This window comes from Heterodontus francisci, chromosome 44 (assembly GCF_036365525.1).
Source record: "Heterodontus francisci isolate sHetFra1 chromosome 44, sHetFra1.hap1, whole genome shotgun sequence".
In the NCBI taxonomy this organism is placed as follows: Eukaryota; Metazoa; Chordata; class Chondrichthyes; order Heterodontiformes; family Heterodontidae; genus Heterodontus; species Heterodontus francisci.
The window spans coordinates 25124461-25138136 of record NC_090414.1 but is presented as its reverse complement, the minus strand read 5'-3'; the positions used below and the strand labels follow the sequence as shown (position 1 = coordinate 25138136).

General features: G+C 53.1%; 1 long non-coding RNA gene across 1 annotated transcript in view; it reads left to right on the top strand.

Annotated features, from left to right (window-relative positions):
• The window catches only part of LOC137355874 (uncharacterized), a 72511-nt gene that overhangs the window by 39662 nt on the left and 19173 nt on the right, over window positions 1-13676 (top strand). The window lies entirely within an intron of this gene.

The window sequence follows — 13676 nt, the reverse complement described above, 5'->3', positions numbered from 1 at the left end:
AGGCTGTTACACAGGAGGCCATTCAGCCCTCACGCCAGTTCCGCCCTTCAATTAGATTCCGGCTGGTATTTATGTTAACTCCATCTCCCCGCCTGGGTTCTGTAACCCTTAATCCCCCTCATCCAACTAACATCTATCCATCTCAGTTTTGAAATTTCCAATTGACCCCCCCCCCCCCCCCCCCCCGGCCTCAGCAGCTTTCTGGGGGAGAGAGTTCCCGATTTCCACTCCCCTTTGTGTGAAGAAGTGTTTCCTGACATCACCCCTGAACGGCCCTGGCTCTAATTTTAAGGTTCTGCCCCCTTGTTCTGATCTCCCCCCACCCACCAGAGGAAATAGTTTCTCTCTATCGACCTAATAAACTCCAGTAATCATTTTAAACACCCCAGTTAGACAGAATAGAATGGTCACAGCACAGATGGAGGCCATTCAGCCCCTCGTGTCTGTGCTGGCCCCCTGCAAAAGCAACTCACCGAGTCCCTTGCCTTTGTCCCAGTAGCCCTGCAAATATTTTCTCTTCAGATAATTATCCAATTCTCTTTTAAAGGCCTTGATTGAATCTGCCTCCACCACACTCTCAGGCAGTGCATTCCAGATCCTAACCACTCTCTGCGTAAAACATTTGTTCCTCATGTTGCCATTGCTTCTTTTGCCAATCATCTTAAATCAGTGTCCTCAGGTTCTCGATCCTTCCACCAATGTGAATAGTTTCTCCCTACTCTGTCCAGACCACTCATGATTTAGAACACAGATCACCCCTTAATCTTCTATATTCTAGGCAATACGAACCTATGCAATAAAAATCTTAAGTCTGTACACAATTTTAAACATTTTTTAATTGCAAATTCCTACATCCAGATTTACAATGGAAAATGGCCAAGTAAACATGTCACGTTGTAATTCCACCATCTCACCAGAGGAGATGCTGCAGCACCACAGTAGATCTCAGTAGTTCTCCTAATGGTCTTGATACTGGTTGGCTGCTTTATGTTACCCCGATACCAAAAGTGTATAAGATATAGATGCTGGAGATATCACAACTGAACTCGATCCTGCCCTTAAATACAAGCAGAAAATGCTGGGAAAATTCAGCAAATCTAGTTGCATCTGTGGAGAGAGAGAGAGCGACACACAGTTAACGTTTTAGGTCGATGACCCTTGTACTGAGCACTTCCAGCATTGTCTGCTTTTATTTCAGATTTCCAGCACCTGCAGTGTTTTATTTTTGATCCGGCTTTTAACTGATATCAGTTTCCACACAGCACTTGCCGGCAGGGATAACTGGCGATGATCAGGGCCAGGAAACCTGAATTGTTCCAAGAACCCGGAATTGTTCCAAGGATAAGAGACTTCTGTTATTGTGGAGAGACTGGGAGAAGCTGGGATTGTTCTCCTTGAGAGCAGAGAAGGTTAAGGGGGAGATTTAATCGAGGCGTTCAAAATCATAGGGGTTTTTGATGGAGTAAATAAGGAGAAACTGTTTCCGGTGGCAGGAGGGTCGGTAACCAGAGAGACACAGATTGAAGAGAATTGGTAAAAGAACCAGAGGGGGAGATGAGGAGAATTTGTTTTTTACACAGTGAGTTGTTGTGATCTGGAACGCGCTGCCTGAAAGGGCGGTGGAAGCAGATTCAATAGTAACTTTCAAAAGGGGAATTGGATAAATAGTTGAAACGGAGAAATTTACAGAGCTGTGGGGGAAAGAGCAGGGGGGGAGTGGGACTGATTGGAGAGATCTTTCAGAGAGCCAGCACAGGGACGATGGGCTGACTGGGCTTCTTTTGTGCTGTATCATTCTATTCTTTTCCCTTCTGTACTGGGTCCTGAGGCCAATTACAGCTCCTGTACTTTGCCCCAAGATAATAGGTAACAATACAGATCGGACTCAAATTTATACAACACCTACCATCACCTTAGTCCCAAAGAGCCTCACAGCCAATGAAATACTTTTTTTTGAAGTGTAGTCACTGTTGTAATGTAGGAAACGCAGCAGACAATTTCTGCACAGCAAGATCCCACAAACAGCAATGTGATCATGACCCAGATCGTCTGTTTTTAGTGACGTTGGTTGAGGGATAAATATTGTCCCCAGGACACCGGGGAGAACTCCCCGGCTCTTCTTCCAATAGTGGCCGTGGGATCTTTTACAACCACCCAAGAGGGCAGACGGGGGCCTCGGTTTAATGTCTCATCTGAAAGACGGCACCTCTGACAGTGCGGCACTCCCTCAGTACTGACCCTCCGACAGTACAGCGCTCCCTCAGTACTGACCCTCCGACAGTACGGTGCTCCCTCAGTACTGACCCTCCGACAGCACAGCGCTCTCTCAGTACTGACCCTCCAACAGTGCAGCACTCCCTCAGTACTGACCCTCCAACAGTGCAGCACTCCCTCAGTACTGACCCTCCAACAGTGCAGCACTCCCTCAGTACTGACCCTCCGACAGTACGACACTCCCTCAGTACTGACCCTCTGACAGTACGACACTCCCTCAGTACTGACCCTCTGACAGTGCGGCACTCCCTCAGTACTGACCCTCCGACAGTGCGGCGCTCCCTCAATACTGACCCTCCGACAGTGCGGCACTCCCTCAGTACTGACCCTCCGACAGTGCGGCGCTCCCTCAGTACTGACCCTCCGACAGTGCGGCGCTCCCTCAGTACTGACCCTCCGACATTGCGGCACTCCCTCAGTACTGACCCTCCGACAGTGCGGCGCTCCCTCAGTACTGACCCTCCGACAGTGCAGTCTGGATGTCCGCTGCTGTTCATCACCCAGTGCTCCTGTTGGGACTGTTCCCAGTGAACCTGAAGGCACATGGCTAACAGGCTGGCAATGCGTGGGCCTGGGGGACAGTTCTTTTTATCCATTCACATGATGTGGGCGTCACTGGCTAGGCCAGCATTTATTGCCCATCCCTAATTGCCCTCGAGAAGGTGTTGGTGAACTGGCATTTTGAATACGATTGAGCATGCTGGGCCATTTCAGTGGGCCGTTAAGAGTCAACCACATTGCTGTGGGTCTGGAGTCACATGTCGGCCAGACCGAGTAAGGACAGCAGATTTCCTTCCCTAAAGGACAATCCGGTAGCTTCATGGACATTGTTCCTGAGGCTGGCTTTTTATTCCGGATTTATTTAACGGATGAAATACTTCAGCTGCTGTGGTGGGATTTGAACTCATGTCTTTGGATCATTAATCCAGAATTACCAGTCCAGTAACATAACCACTACGCTACTGCTAAATGGGAAATATAATTACTCAAAGATGCCTAATGGTTCCGATCAGCTGGGATCACCCAGCTCAACGCATTGGTCCTGTGGCCCATTTACACGCTAAAACTCATAGAAAGAACAGGCTCCCATTTCCCCAGTGCCTCTCACGACCTCTGAATGAGCTGCGGAGCTTCACAGCCGATGAAGTGCCTCACTGTTGAAAGAGTACACGGCACAGGGCCTGGCCATTCAGCCCAACTGGTCTGTGCTGGCAACGTTAGTTTGCCAACTCTGATTGGACGTGTTCCAGGAAGTTTCATCACATGAGCTCATGCCTCCAATTGCCCCCGCTCCCAGCTGCCATCGGGCTCCTGACACTTTCCTTTCCGCAGCCTTCCTTCAGACAACGGAAAAGTGAACAGATTCTGATCGGATGATCTTTGACAGCCTTTCCCCTCCCTGTTGCTTTCCTCCTGAGATTGCTTGCAGCAGCGTCTGCATGATGTGTCTTTAATTCCCAGAGACCCCAGAACAATGCGGAATGCTTTGTGACCCTAATATGCATTGCGTAGAAATTACAGCACGGAAACAGGCCATTCAGCCCATCCATTCCAAGCTGGGGTTTCTGTTCCCCCCCCCTACTTCATCTCACCCTATCACCATATCCTTCTATTCCTTTCTCCCTCGTGTTTATCCAGCTTCCCCTTAAATATATTGATACTATTCACCTCAACCACTCCCTGTGGTAGTGAGTTCCACATTCTCCCCACTCTCTGGGGAAAGGAGTTTCTCCTGAATTCCCCATTGGATTTATTACTGACTGTCTTATATTGATGCCCCCCCCCCCGCCGCCGCCCCCCCTAGTTCTGGTCTCCCCCACGACTGTCTCGATCTAACAGAAACAGAAAATGCTGGAAATACTCAGCAGGTCTGGCAGCTTCTGTGGAGAGAGAAACAGGGTTAATGTTTCAGCTCCGTGACCTTTCAGTGGAATCCAGTTTCACCGAATTATAGAATCTTAAAGCATGAGAGGCCATTCGGCCAGTCGTGGCTGTGCTGCATCCTTGACAGCAAATTTATCTGAAAACTCTGCACTCACTGAACAAGCCAATTGGGGATGGCAGGGGGTGAAATTTGCTGAGTTATATTTAACAGTGGCAATTGCTTCCAAAGAGATGAGGAGATAACTGGAGCAGTATTCTGTGTATTCAAATCAGGAGGGTGTGTCAGAATGGTGATAAAAGGGGGTGAGGTTTTCCTTTTGCAAACTTGGCAAACTCAGGCCAGAACCTTTGTTGCCTTTCTGTGGAGTGAGATTAAAACATTTGCATACATATATATTAAATATTTATGTATTATATCCACATTTCTTTCAAAAGTAAGGAGGAGGCTTGCATTGTTCTGGAACATTTTGAATCTAAAGCTAGATGCTTTCATTCCAAAACAAGCTGCCTGATTGAAAACCTGTTAGGTTAGAGGGCCTGTTAGTTCCTTTAACCTACAGTTAAAAGAGGCAGTAAATGCCCCCTGGCAGAGACTGTCAGTGATATAGTGTTTACACAGCACTTTGTGGAGGTGTGGTGCTCTTAAAGGAGCAGGCCCACAATAACATGACTTCCACCTTGCAGAATTGTCGCCCACATTACAGGCTGATCCCACCGTGCCATACTGAGGGAGCGCCGCATCGTCGGAGGGTCAGTACTGAGGGAGTGCTGCATTGTCAGAGGGTCAGTACTGATGGAGTGCTGCACTGTTGGAGGGTCAGTACTGAGGGAGTGCTGCACTGTTGGAGGGTCAGTACTGAGGGAGTACCGCACTGTCGGAGGATCAGTACTGAGGGAGTGCCGCACTGTCGGAGGGTCAGTACTGAGGGAGTGCTGCACTGTCGGAGGTGCTCTCTTTCAGATGAGACATTAAACCGAGGCCCCCGTCTGGCATCTCGGGTGGGTGTAAAAGATCCCACGGCCTCTATTGGAAGAAGAGCAGGGGAGTTCTCCCCGGTGTCCTGGGGCCAATATTTATCCCTCAACCAACATCACTAAAAACAGGTGATCCGGGTCATTATCACATGGCTGTTTGTGGGATCTTGCTGTGCGTAAATTGGCTGCTGCGTTTCCTACATTACAACAGTGACTACACTTCAGAAAAAAAAAGTACTCCATTGGCTGTGAGGGGCTTTGGGACATCCTGAGGTGGGGAAAGGAGCTGGAGAGACGGGAATCTTTTCTGTTGTTAAGCGACTGGCTCTCATCCACTTAAGTAAGCTCAATTTAACTGGGAAGTTCTGCAGTGATTTTTGGAACAGACCATTAAAGCCGTACTTCCTGACTCGCACACTAAGCTATTGCATTGTCCAAGTATCGATGATAATTTTAACGTGGACTTGGGTGGTGTGATTGACATTTATCATGGCCACTTATTTGGCAGAGTAATAATAAATTGCAGGGTTACGGGAATGGAGTTGGGTGTGGTGGGTATGGGAACGAATTGAATAGCTCTTTCAAAGAGCCAGCACAGGCACATGGGTAGAAGGGCCTCCTGCTGTGCTGTATGATTCTATTGGAAAGAAATAGACTTGCATCTCTATAGTGCTTCTCATGACCACCGACATCTCAAAGCGCTCTGCAGTCAGTGAAGTTCTTTTGAAACGTAGTCACTGTTGTAATGTAGGAAATGTGGCAGCATTTTGTGCACAGCAAGATCCCACACACAGCAATGAGAAGCAAACAGTTAATAACAGAAAGGGGCTGGAAATACTCAACAGGTCTGGCGGCATCTCTGGAGACACAGAGTACAGCCTCTCCGACAGTGCAGCACTCCCTCAGTACTGACCCTCTGACAGAGCGGCGCTCTCTCAGTACTGACCCTCTGACAGTGCAGCACTCCCTCAGTACTGACCCTCCGACAGTGCAGCACTCCCTCAGTACTGACCCTCTGACAGAGCGGCGCTCGCTCAGTACTGACTCTCTGACAGAGCGGCGCTCTCTCAGTACTGACCCTCCGACAGTGCAGCACTCCCTCAGTACTGACCCTTTGACAGTGCAGCACTCCCTCAGTACTGACCCTCCGACAGTGCAGCACTCCCTCAGTACTGACCCTCTGACAGAGCGGCGCTCGCTCAGTACTGACTCTCTGACAGAGCGGCGCTCTCTCAGTACTGACCCTCCGACAGTGCAGCACTCCCTCAGTACTGACCCTCCGACAGTGCAGCACTCCCTCAGTACTGACCCTCTGACAGAGCGGCGCTCGCTCAGTACTGACTCTCTGACAGAGCGGCGCTCTCTCAGTACTGACCCTCCGACAGTGCAGCACTCCCTCAGTACTGACCCTCTGACAGAGCGGCGCTCCCTCAGTACTGACCCTCCGACAGTGCAGCACTCCCTCAGTACTGACCCTCTGACAGAGCGGCGCTCCCTCAGTACTGACCCTCCGACAGTGCAGCACTCCCTCAGTACTGACCCTCCGACAGTGCGGCGCTCCCTCAGTACTGACCCTCCGACAGTGCAGCACTCCCTCAGTACTGACCCTCTGACAAAGCGGCGCTCTCTCAGTACTGACCCTCCGACAGTGCGGCGCTCCCTCAGTACTGACCCTCGGATAGTGCGGCACTCCCTCAGTACTGACCCTCCAACAGTGCGGCACTCCCTCAGTACTGACCCTCCGACAGTGCGGCGCTCCCTCAGTACTGACCCTCCAACAGTGCGGCACTCCCTCAGTACTGACCCTCCGACAGTGCGGCGCTCCCTCAGTACTGACCCTCCGACAGTGCAGCACTCCCTCAGTACTGACCCTCTGACAGAGCGGCGCTCCCTCAGTACTGAACCTCCGACAGTGTGGCACTCCCTCAGTACTAACCCTCCGACAGTGCAGCACTCCCTCAGTACTGACCCTCCGACAGTGCGGCACTCCCTCAGTACTGACCCTCCGACAGTGCAGCACTCCCTCAGTACTGAACCTCCGACAGTGCAGCACTCCTTCAGTACTGACCCTCTGACAGAGCGGCGCTCCCTCAGTACTGACCCTCCAACAGTGCAGCACTCCCTCAGTACTGACCCTCCGACAGTGCAGCACTCCCTCAGTACTGACCCTCCGACAGTGCAGCGCTCCCTCAGTACTGACCCTCCGACAGTGCAGCCCTCCCTCAGTACTGACCCTCCGGCAGTGCGGCACTCCCTCAGTACTGACCCTCCGACAGTGCGGCAGTCCCTCAGTACTGACCCTCCGACAGTGCAGCACTCCCTCAGTATTGACCCTCCAACAGTGCGGCGCTCCCTCAGTACTGACCCTCCGACAGTGCGGCACTCCCTCAGTACTGACCCTCTGAAAGTGAAGCAGTCCCTCAGTACTGCCCCTCCGACAGTGCAGCACTCCCTCAGTACTGACCCTCCGACAGTGCGGCACTCCCTCAGTACTGACCCTCCGACAGTGCGGCACTCCCTCAGTGCTGACCCTCTGACAGTGCAGCACTCCCTCAGTACTACCCCTCCGACAATGTGGTACTCCCTCAGTACTGCCCCTCCGACAGTGCAGTGCTCCCTCAGTACTGCCCCTCTGACAGTGCGGTGCTCCCTCAATACTGAATCTCTAACAGTGCCGTGCTCCCTCAGTACTGACCCTCCGACAGTGCAGCACTCCCTCAGTACTGACCCTCTGACAGTGCAGCACTCACTCAGTACTGACCCTCCGACAGTGCAGCACTCCCTCAGTACTACCCCTCCGACAGTGCGGCGCTCCCTCAATACTGCCCCTCCGACAGTGCGGTGCTCCCTCAGTACTGCCCCTCTGACAGTGCAGCACTCCCTCAGTACTGCCCCTCCGACAGTGCGGTGCTCCCTCAATACTGCCCCTCCGACAGTGCGGTACTCCCTCAGTACTGCCCCTCCGACAGCGCTTCGCTCCCTCAGTACGGACCCTCCGACAGTGCGGCGCTCCCTCAGTACTGCCCCTCCGACAGTGCGGTGCTCCCTCAGTACTGCCCCTCCGACAGTGCGGCACTCCCTCAGTACTGACTTTCTGACAGTGCGGCACTCCCTCAGTACTGACCCTCCGACAGTGCGGTGCTCCCTCAGTACTGACCCTCCGACAGTGCGGCACTCCCTCAGTACTGACCCTCCGACAGTGCGGCACTCCCTCAGTACTGACCCTCCGACAGTGAGGCACTCCCTCAGTACTGACCCTCCGACAGTGCGGCACTCCCTCAGTACTGCCCCTCCGACAGTGTGGTACTCCCTCAGCACTGACCCTCTGACAGTGCGGCACTCCCTCAGTCCTGACCCTCCGACAGTGCGGCACTCCCTCAGTACTGCCCCTCCGACAATGTGGTACTCCCTCAGTACTGCCCCTCCGACAGTGCAGTGCTCCCTCAGTACTGCCCCTCTGACAGTGCGGTGCTCCCTCAATACTGACTCTCTAACAGTGCCGTGCTCCCTCAGTACTGACCCTCCGACAGTGCAGCACTCCCTCAGTACTGACCCTCTGACAGTGCAGCACTCACTCAGTACTGACCCTCCGACAGTGCAGCACTCCCTCAGTACTACCCCTCCGACAGTGCGGCGCTCCCTCAATACTGCCCCTCCGACAGTGCGGTGCTCCCTCAGTACTGCCCCTCTGACAGTGCAGCACTCCCTCAGTACTGCCCCTCCGACAGTGCGGTGCTCCCTCAATACTGCCCCTCCGACAGTGCGGTACTCCCTCAGTACTGCCCCTCCGACAGCGCTTCGCTCCCTCAGTACGGACCCTCCGACAGTGCGGCGCTCCCTCAGTACTGCCCCTCCGACAGTGCGGTGCTCCCTCAGTACTGCCCCTCCGACAGTGCGGCACTCCCTCAGTACTGACTTTCTGACAGTGCGGCACTCCCTCAGTACTGACCCTCCGACAGTGCGGCACTCCCTCAGTACTGACCCTCCGACAGTGCGGCACTCCCTGAGTACTGACCCTCCGACAGTGCGGCGCTCCCTCAGTACTGACCCTCCGACAGTGCGGCACTCCCTCAGTACTGACCCTCCGACAGTGCGGCACTCCCTCAGTACTGACCCTCCGACAGTGCGGCACTCCCTCAGTACTGCCCCTCCGACAGTGTGGTACTCCCTCAGCACTGACCCTCTGACAGTGCGGCACTCCCTCAGTACTGACCCTCCGACAGTGCGGCACTCCCTCAGTACTGACCCTCCGACAGTGCGGCACTCCCTCAGCACTGACCCTCTGACAGTGCGGCACTCCCTCAGTACTGACCCTCTGACAGTGCGGCACTCCCTCAGCACTGACCCTCTGACAGTGCGGCACTCCCTCAGTACTGACCCTCTGACAGTGCGGCACTCCCTCAGTACTGACCCTCTGACAGTGCGGCACTCCCTCAGTACTGCCCCTCCGACAGTGCGGCACTCCCTCAGTACTGCCCCTCCGACAGCACAGCGCTCCCTCAAGTATCCGGAGTGTAGGCTATTAACCCATGACCCTCTTAGTGAAGAAGGGTGGGGGAAACCCACCGGGCCACGGTTGGCACAATGACAAAGATACTGCTTCGCAACCGGTCCTCCCAGCACCGAGTGGAATGTGGGTGGGACATGGCGTGAGCTGCAGAACGGTATGCAGCATGAGCCAGAGGGTGTGGAGCCTCAACCACAAGGGATTGCTGTGCCATTCAGTGCCCCCAGCCACATGAGCGACATGCCACTGCGCGCTGAGGCCAGCAACCCAGAAACGGAGGCTGCAAACAGTACAATTTACAATCCAGGAGGGAGCTCGCCTCCCTACCCTCTGCCCACTCCAAAAGAACAACCTCACGGCTAGATTCGGGACCAGCTTCCAGAACAAGTTTTGGATCTGAGCCAGCCGACATGTTGTGACACAGCTGCACTGTGAAAGAAACTGGGGAGCTGTTTCCTGGAATGTCATTGGTAACAACTCAGAAAGTGAGCCAGGACTGGCTCCGTTCCCTCAGGGAGTTTTGGTTGCACCCCACCCAAACTGGAACAATACGCCAGTCGCTCCCTTTCAGGGTCCTTAAAAAAAGGTCTTTTTTTAATTTGTTTTTTTTTTTGTGGGTGCTGTTGGCTGGGCCAAAATTTATTGCCCATCCCTTATTCCCCTTGAACCGAGTGTCTTGCTCGGCCATTTCAGAGGGCATGTCAGAGTCAACCACATTCCTGTGGATCTGGAGTCACATGTAGGCCAGACCAGGTAAGGACAGCAGATTTCCTTCCCTGGAGGACATTAATGAACCAGATGGGTTTTTAAACAAAAATTGACACTGGTTTCATGGTCACCTTTAGACTAGCTTTTTACTTTCTAGATTTTTTTTAATTCTTTGAATTCAAATTCACTATCTATTCTGGTGGGATGTGAACTCATGTCCCCTGAGCTCTGGATTATTAGTCTCGTCATATTGCCACGACACCACCACCTCCCCTTTTGATGCTTAAATGCATAGAACCATGGAATGATGGAGACCATTCAGCCCGTTGAGCCTGTGCCAGCTCTCTGAAAGATCTCTCCAATCAGTCCCACTCCCCCCCTGCTCTTTCCCCCACAGTTCTGTAAATTTCTCCTTTTCAACTATTTATCCAATTCCCCTTTTGAAAGTTACTATTGAATCTGCTTCCACCGCCCTTTCAGGCAGCGTTCCAGATCACAGCAACTCACTGTGTAAAAAAAAAATCTCCTCATCTCCCCCTCTGGTTCTTTTACCAGTCACCTCACCTGTGTAAATGCAGCAGTTGATCAGGTGGGTCAACAGTTCAATTCTCAGCGGGAAGGCACTGATCTTCGCTCAGGTGGGACGGCAGGTGAGTGGTGAGGGGCGGGAGAGGGCCTCAGTCCCCAAATAGATTGGGAGCAGGAGGTGCAAGGAAATGGAAAGCAAAACTGGCCAGTTTTCCCTCTCCTCGTCCTGCTTCGATTGACCCCTTTAAGCAAAGTGCATGCTGAGCGAGGAAAGGCATTGGGCTCACCGGTGAAGTCCCCTATAGTCGAATAGCCTGCTGAAACTGGAACCTGGTGTGCGTGGACAGAATGTAGGTGCAGTGGACTGGAAAAAATGAACTGTTGTGAAAGATCCCACGGCCACTATTGGAAGAAGAGCAGGGGAGTTCTCTCCGGTGTCCTGGGGACAATATTTATCCCTCAACCAACAGCACTGAAAACAGATGATCTGGGTCATTATCACATTGCTGTTTGTGGGATCTTGCTGTGTGTAAATTGGCTGCGGTGTTTCCTACATGACAAGAGTGACCACACTGTGGATGTAATCTCATGGCACAACACCTGAGTCAGAAGGTTGTGGGTTGGAGCCTCACTCCAGCAGCATTCGACACCAGGTGACATGATCCATAATAATAAAAGCAAAATACTGCAGATGCTGGAAATCTGAAATAAAGACAGAACGTGCTGGAAATACTCAGCAGGTCTGGCAGCATCTGTGGAGAGAGATAAACAGAGTTACCTTCTCAGGTCAGTGACCCTTCATCGGAGCTGAGACGTTAACTCTTGTTTCTCTCTCCACACGATCTGGTCCACTCGTGTTTGTGGAGTCTTGCTGTGCCAAAATCGGCCGGTGTGGTTGCGTGCATCACAGCAGCGAGTACATTTCAAAAGCATTGTCAGGCGCTTCGGGACGTGCGGAGGTGGCGGAAACGTTTCTGCAGGCAGCCGTCACGTCACGAGTCGGCGTTGGTGACAGAACGGGCACGTGGGTTTATCAGCTCACTTCTGGGGCGAGCGGGCTCGACGCCAATCCTGCGCGGCTGCCACATCATTGGAGGTGCTGACAAGGTGGTTGTGCCCCTGCTGCCTGCCCCCTGCCCCACGGCCCCTCCCCCCACCCCCCCCCCCCCCACCGCTGCCCCACTGCGCCTGCCCCAGCGTTTGCAGGGTGCCTAGTAGGAGGCGAAGGAGGAGAGGTTGCGTGCAGAGCAGTCCATTACCACCACCGGCAGTGCCTGCAGCAGAAGGCGTGACTCTTTATTGAATAAGCATGGCCGCCTGCCAAGCCGCTGGCTGTGCAGCTGCTGCCGTACCTGTACTGCAGGTACATTGTGCCAGTTTATGTGGCTACTGGCTCCATCCAACCTGCAACCAGTGTCAGTTAAGGGGAATTCCCAATGGGTAGCCCGTTGAAAGAAAGCAGGCAACATGCTTCTCTGCAGCACCTTTCATGATCTTTTTTTATCATTTGTTCGTGGGATGTGGGCATCGCATTTGTTGCCCATCCCTAATTACCTTTGAGAAGGTGGTGGTGAGCCACCTTCTTGAACCGCTGCAGTCCTTGGGGTGCAGGCACACCCACAGTGCTCAGGCCCTCCCAAAGCACTTTACAACGGCTGTGGTACTTTTGAAGTGTAGTCACTGTTGCAACGTGGGAATCGCAGCAGTAAATCGGTGCACAGCAAGATCCCAAAATAGGCAGTGCTGTAATGAGCCAGATCATCTGTTTTTCGCCATGTTGCTTGAAGGCACCGGGGAGAACTCCCCTGCCCATCTTCCGTGGGATCTTTTGCATCCGCCCGAGAGGGCAGACGGGGCCTCGGTTTAATGTCTCATCTGAAAGATGGCACCTCTGACAGTGCAGCACTCCCACAGTACTGACCCTCCGACAGTACGGCGCTCCAACAGTACAGCCCCTCCGACAGTGCAGCACTCCATCAGTACTGCCCCTCCGACAGTGCGGCGCTCCCTCAGTACTGACCCTCCGACAGTGCGGCGCTCCCTCAGTACTGACCCCCCGACAGTGCGGCACTCCCTCAGTACTGACCCCCCGACAGTGCAGCACTCCCTCAGTACTGACCCTCCGACAGTGCGGCGCTCCCTCAGTACTGACCCCCCGACAGTGCGGCACTCCCTCAGTACTGACCCTCCGACAGTGCAGCACTCAAAGAACAAAGAACAAAGAAAATTACAGCACAGGAACAGGCCCTGCGGCCCTCCAAGCCTACGCCGATCCAGATCCTCTATCTAAACATGACACCTATTTTCTAAGGGTCTGTATCTCTTTACTTCCTGCCCATTCATGTATCTGTCTAGATACATCTTAAAAGACGCTATCGTGCCCGCGTCTACCACCTCCGCTGGCAACGCGTTCCAGGCACCCACCACCCTCTGCATAAAGAACTTTCCACGCATATCCCCCCTAAACTTTTCCCCTTTCACTTTGAACTCGTGTCCCCTAGTAATTGAATCCCCCACTCTGGGAAAAAGCTTCTTGCTATCCACCCTGTCTATACCTCTCATGATTTTGTACACCTCAATCAGGTCCCCCCTCAACCTCCGTCTTTCTAATGAAAATAATCCTAATCTACTCAACCTCTCTTCATAGCTAGCGCCCTCCATACCAGGCAACATCCTGGTGAACCTCCTCTGCACCCTCTCCAAAGCATCCACATCCTTTTGGTAATGTGGCGACCAGAACTGTACGCAGTATTCCAAATGTGGCCGAACCAAAGTCCTATACAACTGTAACATGACCTGC